We start from the raw sequence: 10,064 nt of genomic DNA on the forward strand, positions 1-10,064 counted from the left end.
TTTAAAACAAAGTAAAATATTTTTCTTTTGTTTCATAACCATTACTTTTTGAGTATACAGCCAAAACTTAATTTTTTATTTATAAGTATAAATATGGCTTCATTGTAACTTAAACACTTAATAAAAGAGTCACAGTAAGAAGAAACATCACCTGTATATATAGGATAGCTATCTTGATCCCTGTGAAATGATCCTGTATCTTGGATCATCTTTCATGTTACAAACACTTCTATTGGAATTATTTTGAAGTGAATTATCCTCTAACCAAATATATAAGAATAAATACCTTCTGTAGGGTGATGGCATAATTTTCTTAAAAGTAGGGAATGAACTACGTATAAATATTTTATCTTATTTATTTAATACTGCTATAAAAATCCTTACTATTCTAAAACTAGGAAAATTAAATTTAATACATAGTTTCTAAATTTCCAAATGACATATAACTAGTAATTCCACAAGTTAATAAATTTTGTTTTCAAGGTTAGAGTGTGATATTTGAAGTTAGTTATAACATCTTAGTGGGTATGGTGGGAAATCATATTTCTGAGTACCAGATAAACTGATAAAATGTCTTTTGACATTTTCTAGCGTATTCTTGGATTGGTGGTCACTTTTTTAAAAATGTTTTTCAAGGGAAAATAATTTTGGCTATACTCATATGAATCTCTGAGAATTAAAGCCTACAATTTGTTCAGGTATAAAATTACTTCCTAAAGAAAGTTCTATATTTGAGTACATCCACCTGTGGCAGAGGTGCCAATCCAATATTCTTTGGCCATTCGTTCCAATAAGAACTTCAATTTTTCAGTGGACATTTTGCCATCCAGCTGAAAGACTTTATTTCCCAGCATCACTTGCACAGAGACCTAATGAATGACTATGTTTTGGCCAATAAGATGTCATTGAAAAGCATTTTGCATCTACACTACAGTCATGTGCTGCATAAGGATGTTTCAGTCAACTAGGGAACACATATATGATAGTGGGCTAGTAAGATTATAATGTGCATATGCAGAAATCTGATTTATGGCGTTGATATTGGCATTGCAGATCAAGTAGGGAAAATAATGGTGCTGGGACATCTTATTTCTATATTTAGATCTAAATATAGATATAGATACAGATATAGATATGGATACCATCTAGGTTTGTGTAAGTACACTCTATGATGTTCACACAACACCCAAATCACTTAAAGATGCATTTCTCAAAACTTGTCTCTACTGTTAAGGAATGGGTGATTGAATCTGCTTCTTGGATTCCCTCCTTTTCCTTCCCAGTGACCAAAATGCATAAAATTATGACTGGAAAATGAACACTTATTTTGCAGCATGGGGCAGGACAATAAAGATGGTTAGAACAGCAAGAGAGGAGGAAGCTGGGACCCTGAAGAATATGGAATTGCCACACCAGAACTGGACTATCTTCTCAGAGTTTCTTCTTATCTAAGAGAGAAATAAACTACTACCTTATTTAGCTAATTTATTTTATTGTTGTTGCTGTATGTAGGTGAACTTAATGTTTATTGATATTATACTCTTTCTGCTCCAGATTTCTGTTGTGGTGAGGAAAGACTGGTGTCTTTCAGTGTATATATAACTATAAAGCTTCATGAAAGACATAAAGGATTTTAATAAAATAAGGCATATATGGATTTCTCTATATGCCAGTGTTTTAGTAGGTATTTTTAAACCTGACGGCTTTATTCTTTGAGCTATCTTTTAACTGTGGTGCTTTTCATAAACCCAGTTGAATCTTTCATATTCATGTTCAACTAGCCTATGTTAAATGCCCATTTAGTGTTAGTCATTTTCTGATTTGCCAAACATTTATATTCTTCACAATGCCCCTGCAGGATATGTAATATTATTTCAGCTTTACAATGAATAAGAAGCTCCAAAGGGATGTAACATATGTCAGGTGTTTCCTGGTGAGTGATGGAGCCCCTTGGAACAAGTTGGAATGTGTTACCTCTACAAAACCCAGAAAAGCGATCATTCAACTTTTTTCGAGCTTTCAGAAATATAGACATGAATATCACATGATGAAAATCATTTCATTCATATTTTTTCAAAGTTCTTACACATATTTTACTGAAACCAATCTATAACTCTCAAGCACAGGCTTGTTTTATCCTTTAGGGTCATATAAAGCATTTAATTCCAATTTCTGATGAAGTCATTTTAAATATGTGAGTACAATTACCATGTCCCCTTATAAATCTTTTCTGCCTGGGTGCAATATCTCTAGTTGCTTCACCATTGATCATATTATATTTGAACTTCTCATTCTTCTACTTTTCATGTAGACTAAAGTCATATTGGTTTTATTGCTGCTGATTGAATTGTATGTTTACTTCATCAATTAACATTTACCTTCTTTTTTTTTTTTGAGACAGAGTCTTGCTCTGTCACTCAGGCTGGAGTTTAGGAGTTTAATGTCGCAATCTCTGCTCGCTGCAACCTCCGCCTCCCAGGTTCAAGCTATTCTCCTGCCTCAGCCTCCCAAGTAGCTGGGATTACAGGCATCTGCCACCATGCCTGGCTAATTTTTGTATTTTTAATAGAGACAGAGTTTCATCATGTTGGTCAGGCTGGTCTTGAACCCCTGACCTCAGGTAATCCACCCACCTTGGCCTCCCAAATTGCTGGGATTACAGGCATGAGCCACCGCTCCCAGCCAACATTTAACTTTTAAGTATTATATTCCAGGTAGGATGTCTATTACTAAAAATATAATAAGATATAACCCGAAAGACTAGCAAAAACAGTAAAAAGGACTCTTTGTAAAAAGTGATTCAATGACCACTGTCATGCTGCATAAAACACTTGAGAAAATAATGTGTCTATAGATGATTCTGTTTGAAATAATAGATCTATCATTCTGATTTAAATATGATAGAACTCATTAACGAAGTAAAACTATTGTTCTAAGACCTATCTGTTTAAAGGCCTGCTTTGTTACCTCCCAGGTGCCAAGTGTCTTTGCTCAAAATGACTTGCAGAAAACAAGTAATTTTCCAACTTTTGGTAAATTTTGTACTGCTGTGTTGTATTATTTGAATTTGTATTTTAATGCGTCCTTTCCTCAAAATATTTTATGTTAACGTTCTCTCTTTCCAACAATGATTGGGTATAAAGAAGCCACTAGCCGTCTTCAGTTCTCTATGGCAGTGGCCCCCAACTCATTTGGCACCAGGGACCGGCTTCATGGAAGACAATTTTTCCATGGACTGAGGTGGGGGGATGGTTTCAGGATGAAACTGTTCCACCTCAGGTCATCAGGCATTAATTAGTTAGGTTCTAGTAAGGAGCACGCAACCTAGATCCCTCGGATGTGCAGTTCACAATAGGGTTTGCGATCCTATGAGAATCTAATGCCACCACTGATCCAACAGGAGGTGGAGTTCAGGTTGTAATGCTGGCTCGCCTGCCATTCACCTCTGGCTGTGCGGCCAGGTTCTTAACAGGCCATGGTACCCGTTCCCGCCTGAGGGCTGGGGACCCTTGCTCTATGGAATCTGATGCAACATAAATAAATATATAAACAAATACATAAAGCACCCAATGACATATTGTACTACAAAGTTTTGTCGATCCAGCTTAGTGCGTTCATATTGTAAACTCATCTAATAACTGCGTTTCTCTATTCCCAGTGTGCACCTTATTTATATGTAAAGCTCAACTCAGGACCATCTTGTCCTGTGAGGTCATCCCTCTGCTTCTAGTTTTCACAAACCACTTTCAGCTCGCGTTCCTATAGCCCCGGTAGTTAGAACAACATAACAGTCTGCAGTTTATTGTATTTTTTCTTGTAATATTATCTGTTCTTATTTCACTGAGTTATTAGAGCCTGACGTTTGGAAGTTCTTCTAGACTAACTCTCTCTGACTTCTTCCTGCCCCTCTTTTCTCTTTCCCTGGGCAATCATTCGTTAAGTTCCTCGAAGATTCTACCGCACTCTACTCTGATGTGTACCTCCTTTGTTAGTTTTCCTCATTATTTCAATGGTGTCCTTGCCCTTACTTACCAGCCTCATTTATTCTTTTTTCACACTGCCAGCAATGTTAGATAGCTAGAAAAAAAATCTGATCACATCTCTTCCCTGCTTGAAGTCTTTCATAGGTATTCCTATCCATTACCACAAACATCCAAATGAATGTTACCATTCTTGCACTCATTTCTCACATGACCCATGCTATACTGAACTATCCTGTAGTTTTTCCACTTTCATTACTTGGTTCAGTACCTCCATGAGAAATGAAAGGAGTATTTTCACACTAGAATTATAAGAGAGAATGTATCAAATATTTTACATTTTTATCTCATTTATTTTTTGCTCAACTTTAAGAGGGAGGTATAATCATTATCCTCATTTTAAAAAGAAAAAATAGGACATTTGAGGGGCTACATAAGCTTCCCAATGTGGCAAGAAGAATAAACAGACAAGGCTAGAATAAAATTCACATCTTTCTCCTCCACAGCTGTGTTTTTATCCTCTATGCCTTTTTGCTGTTCCATAGGCTGTCCTTTCTGCCCAGAATTTCTTCTTTCTCACCTCTTTGCTGTCGAATAAACTACAGTTACTCTTTTTAACTCAGCTAAAATGTCATCTTTTTTTGTAAAGCTTTCCTAAGAATCTCTCCTTCCACTTCAGCGGTTAAAAGCTTCAAACTTTGAACTTTAAAACACCTGGTATCTACCTTTTCTGTAAGATGTATTATGTTATACTATAATTATCTATTTAGGCATATTTTCCTCACCAGATTTAGTGCATGACTCACTTCCCTGTATTGTTTTGTTTTCTACATAGACTTATCACAGTGTATGCATCCAGAAACAGTTTGTGGTTAATTGATTGACGAGTGCTATATAATTTGACTTTAAAAATGCCCGGGAATCTAGAAGTGATATGCATAAATGAACTTAGTTAAATGGAGCTTTCACATTGTACATAGCTTCAAGCAGTGAATTTCACCTGTGAAGTTAAAACTTCTTATTGGAGAAAACACAATCTCAGAGTATTAGTGATATGTGCAGCTTGTGCAATTTGTTAGTATAATATATTTTTGGGAAAATTTTCCCTTCCAAATACTAATTAGGGAATATAAAAGGTAAACACATGTTTTGACACGTTTATGTGTAACTTAGTTCTCAATATGTATGCACTATATTCTAAATGTATTGAAAGTGGCCATGGCTGGACCGGCGTTGGCCCGTCGCCTCCGCCTCTGCTGCAGCTGGGCCCCAATCAGATCCCTCTGGCCTGGCCTGACTTGGTCTGGCTCACCCGGGCTCAGCGGCCGCGAAGCCGCAGCTCCTGATGGAAATCATATTACATAGAATATTTGGGTGACGTCTGCCTGAGAGATCTCCAAGAATTACAGAAAACAAAAATACTAATGCACTTGAGAAAGTGGTAGTTTTTGGGGGAGGGGGTAAAAGCAACTGCTTTTCTGCAACTTGGCTGGATGCTAAGATGTCTGTGGACGTGAATAGCCAGGCGTCTGACAGCAATGAAGAGCACTATGACTCAAATTGTGAGGAAGAGGAAGAAGAAGAGGATGAAGACCCTGGGGACATAGAGGACTATTACCTGGGAGTAGCCAACGATGTGGAGCAGCAGGGGGCTGATGCCTTTGATCCTGAGGAGTACCAGTTCACTTACTTGACCTACAAGAAATCTGAGGGTGCCTTGAACGAGCACATGACCAGCTTAGCCTCTGTCCTAAAGGTGTCTCATTCAGTTGCTAAACTTACATTAGTTAATTTCCACTGGCAAATTTCAGAGAGATTGGACAGATACAAGTCCAATTCTGCTCAACTGCCCGTTGAGGCTCGAGTGCAGCCTAATCCATCAAAACATGTTCCCGCATCTCATCCCCCTCACCACTGTGCAGTGTGTATGCAGTTTGCATGAAAGAAAAACCTACTCTCCCTGGTCTGTCAGCACCAGTTTTGCTGCAGCTGCTGGGAGCAGCACTGCTCAGTTCTTGTTAAGGATGGTGTGGGCGTGGGAGTCTGTTGCATGGCTCAGGACTGTCCCACTCCATACACCAGAGGACTTTGTGTTTCCATTGCTTCCCAGTGAAGAATTGAGAGAGAAATACAGGTGCCACCTCTTCAGGGACTATGTGAAGAGTCATTACTAGCTCCAGCTGTGCCCTGGTGCAGACTGCCTCATGGTTGTTTGGGTACAGGAGCCTAGAGCTCACTGAGTATAGTGCAATTGGTGCAATGAGGTCTTCTGTTTCAAGTGTCATCAAATATATCACGCATCCACAGACTGCGTCACAATCCGAAAATGGCTCACGAAGTGTGCAGACGACTCTGAAACAGCCGACTACATTAGTGCTCACACTAAAGACTGTCCCAAATGCAACATCTGCATTGAGAAGAATGGAGGCTGCAATCACATGCAATGCTCCAGATGTAAACACGACTTCTGCCGGACATATCTAGGAGATTGGAAGGCACGTGGCAGTGAGTAATGTGAGTGCAGTACTTAAGAGGAGAATCCTGACATTGTGAACCAGCGCCAACAAACCCAGGCGAGGGAAGCCCTCAAGAAGTACTTATTCTACTTTGAGAGGTGGGAAAACCACAACAAAAGCTTGCAGCTAGAGGCACAAACATACCTGCGGATTCATGAGAAGATTCAGGAGAGGGTCATGAACAATCTGGGGACATGGACTGACTGGCAGTACCTACAGAATGCAGCCAAGCTCTTGGCCAAGTGTTGATACACCCTGCAATACATCAACCCATATGCATATTACATGGAGTCTGGACCCAGGAATGAGCTGTTTGAATACCAGCAGGCTGAGCGGGAGGCTGAGATTGAAAACTTCTCATAGAAAGTGGAGCATGCAGACAGCTATGACAGAGGGGACTTGGAGAACCAGATGCATATAGCCGAGCAGTGGAGGAGAACCCTGCTGAAGGATTTCCACGACACCTAAGTTGGGATGTGGATGTGCGGGGGTGAGGAAGATGAGGCTGCAAGGTCTCCCGGCTGCCGTACTACATGCTGCAGGCTCTGCCTTTCATGACCCCTGGCGACAGCCAGGGCCCCACTTCTGAGAGACACTGGCAACACCTCTTAGTTAATTTCTATTTTCTTTTCACTTTTTGTTTCTGCCAGGGTAGAGGCCATGTTGAACTGGTCTCTTTTCAGGACTTTTACTTCCCCCTGGATGGTTGTTGAGAGGGAGGGAAAGTGTTTTTTGGATAGCTGTTAATAGTATTAGATCATTACAACTTATGTAACTTTCAAAGTTTGTACAATTATACAAAAAAAGGCAAACTATAGGATAACACAGAGCCCTTTTTGAAAATAAATTGGCATTGGAGTGTAAAAAAAAAAAAAAAAAGAAAAGAAAAAGAAAGTAGCCATGGCTATAAAAGAGTAAGAAATAGCAATATAAAGCTCAAGTACACTTGGCAGGGTATTAAGGTCCCATAAAACAGGACTAATTAAAAAATTACGAACCATTTCACAGAATCATGCCACCAAAAATAAAGGAATCTGGTCCTAATGAATCAAATTAATTGATTCCCCATTTAATAAATGGTGTTGGGAAAACTGGCTAGCCATATGCAGAAAACTGAAACTGGACCCCTTCCTTACACCTTATACAAAAATTGACTCAAGATGGATCAAAGACTTAAATAAACGTAAACCTAGGACCATAAAGATCCAAGAAGAAAGCCTGGCCAATACCATTCAGGACATAGGCATGGGCAAAGACTTGATGTCTAAGACACCAAAAGCAATGGCAACAAAAGCCAAAATTGACAAATGAGATCTAATTAAGCTAAAGAGCTTCTGCACGCAAAAGAAACTATCATCAAAGTGAATAGGCAACCTACAGAATGGGAGAAACTTTTTGCAATCTACTCATCTGACAAAGGGCTAATATCTAGAACTACTAAGAACTTAAACAAATTTACAAGAAAAAAGCAAACAACTCCATCAAAAAATGGGCAAAGGATATGAATGGACAGTTCTCAAAAGAAGACATTTATGCAGCCAACAGACATATGAAAAAATGCTCATCATCACTGGTCATTAGAGAAATGCAAATCCAAACCACAATGAGATATCATCTCATGCCAGTTAGAATGGTGATCATTAAAAAGTCAGGAAACAGATGTTGGAAAGGTTGTGGAAAAATAGGAACGCTTTTACACTGTTGGTGGGAGTGTAAATTAGTTTAACCATTGTGGAAGACAGCGTGGCGATTCCTCAAGGATCTAGAACCAGAAATACCATTTGACCCGGCAATCTCATTACTGGGCATATACCCAAAGGATTATCAATCATTCTGCGATAAAGACACATGCACACGTATGTTTATTGTGGCACTGTTCACAATAGCAAAGACTTGGAACCAACCCAAATATCCATCAATGATAGACTGGTTTAAGAAAATGTGTCACCTATATACCATGGAATACTATGCAGCCATAAAAAGATGAGTTCATGTCCTTTGCAGGGACATGGATGAAGCTGGAAACCACCATTCTCAGCTAACTATCACAAGATCAGAAAACCAAACACCACATGTTCTCACTCATAAGTGGGAGTTGAACAATGAGAACACATGGACACAGGGAGGGGAACATCACATACCAGGGCCTGTGGGGGTGGGGAGCTAGGGGAGGGGTAACATTAGGAGAAATACCTAATGTAGGTGAAGGATTGATGGGTGCAGCAAATCACCGTGGCACGTGTATACCTATGTAACAAAACTGCACATTCTGCACATGTAACCCAGAACTTGAAGTATAATTTAAAAAAAAAAAGGAAAAAGAAAGTGGCCATGGCTATAAAACAGTAAGAAATAGCAATATAAAGCTCAAGCACACTTGGTAGGATATTAAGGTCCCATAAAAGAGGACTAATTAAAAAATTACCAGCCATTTCACAGAATCATGCCACCAAAAATATAAGGAATCTGGTCCTAACGAATCAAATTAATTTGATAATATTCCCATTTTTTCCTGGCCTATGTACTTAGACAAGTGTCATAGATTTGGAGTTTATTTCAGGAGATGTCCACAGACATAAATCTTAACATAATAGCTCAAAAAATAATATATTTTCCAGCAGTTTGGAGAAAACATATAGTGACTTTTTCCCCTTAAATAGGAACTGGTATATGTAAATAAAATAAATGTTAACTTATCAATAATACTCTTGTGTTAATTTATCAATAATACTCTTTTACTTGGTCTTTAAGATGCTGTCAAACATCTTTTAGTATTGTCTTACTGTTTTATCAGAAAGCCACCATCAAGACTGGTATGACTTTTTTCTTCCTATGATGACTGGAACATAAGCTCAATGTATACTCTTTGGAGGTGGCATCTTTTGATTTTATTCTCAGAAAACTAGTACATTTAAAAAAACTTTCTAAAACTGAGAACGTTTTCACTATGCAAAGGCCATCCTTAGTCTGGGTTGAGATTTACTTTTATAACATTGGTTATTAGATTTCTTAGCATACTGCATTTTCTCTCTGGTTTTAAAAGACACACTACGAATATGATGAACCATGGGCTATGGACATATTAAAACTCTTTTAGATAAAATACCACTCCAGTTTCTTTTCTAAATTGGCTTTTCACAACATTCTTTGTTTTATTATTTTTGTTCTTATATATCTTGCCTTCCTAGAGCATATTTCAAAATGTTTATGTACTCTCTCCAAATACCTAGAGGGGTCACATTTATATTTTCCTTAATATTCCTTGTGGCCTCATATTTATAGATAAGTCCTTTATAATGCAGTTTATATTATGATGAAAAGGACATAAGGGACCCTGGCTTTCTTTTTTGTCCAGTCTCTAAACCTGAGGATGTACTGTGTAGGGAAATATTAATTTCCCATACAATTACATCAAACCAATGACAGTGACTAGCTGAAAAGAATTTTCAACCTTGTAAATTATAGCTTTACTTAATTAGTGACATCATATAACAAGATAAATTATGAATTAAGAAAATCATTATTCGGTAAATGAATGCTTGTCAGTTGCTCTGAAGGCAAATTAATC

The 10,064-nt window shown here is 38.1% G+C and overlaps 1 pseudogene; it reads left to right on the forward strand.

Moving 5' to 3' along the window:
- Nucleotides 1–2,482: 2,482 nt before the first annotated feature.
- LOC129051528 (E3 ubiquitin-protein ligase ARIH2-like) lies at nucleotides 2,483–8,628 on the forward strand (annotated as a pseudogene).
- The last annotated feature ends 1,436 nt before the right edge of the window (nucleotides 8,629–10,064 follow it).

This window comes from Pongo abelii, chromosome 17 (genome assembly GCF_028885655.2).
Source record: "Pongo abelii isolate AG06213 chromosome 17, NHGRI_mPonAbe1-v2.0_pri, whole genome shotgun sequence".
Classification (NCBI taxonomy): Eukaryota; Metazoa; Chordata; class Mammalia; order Primates; family Hominidae; genus Pongo; species Pongo abelii.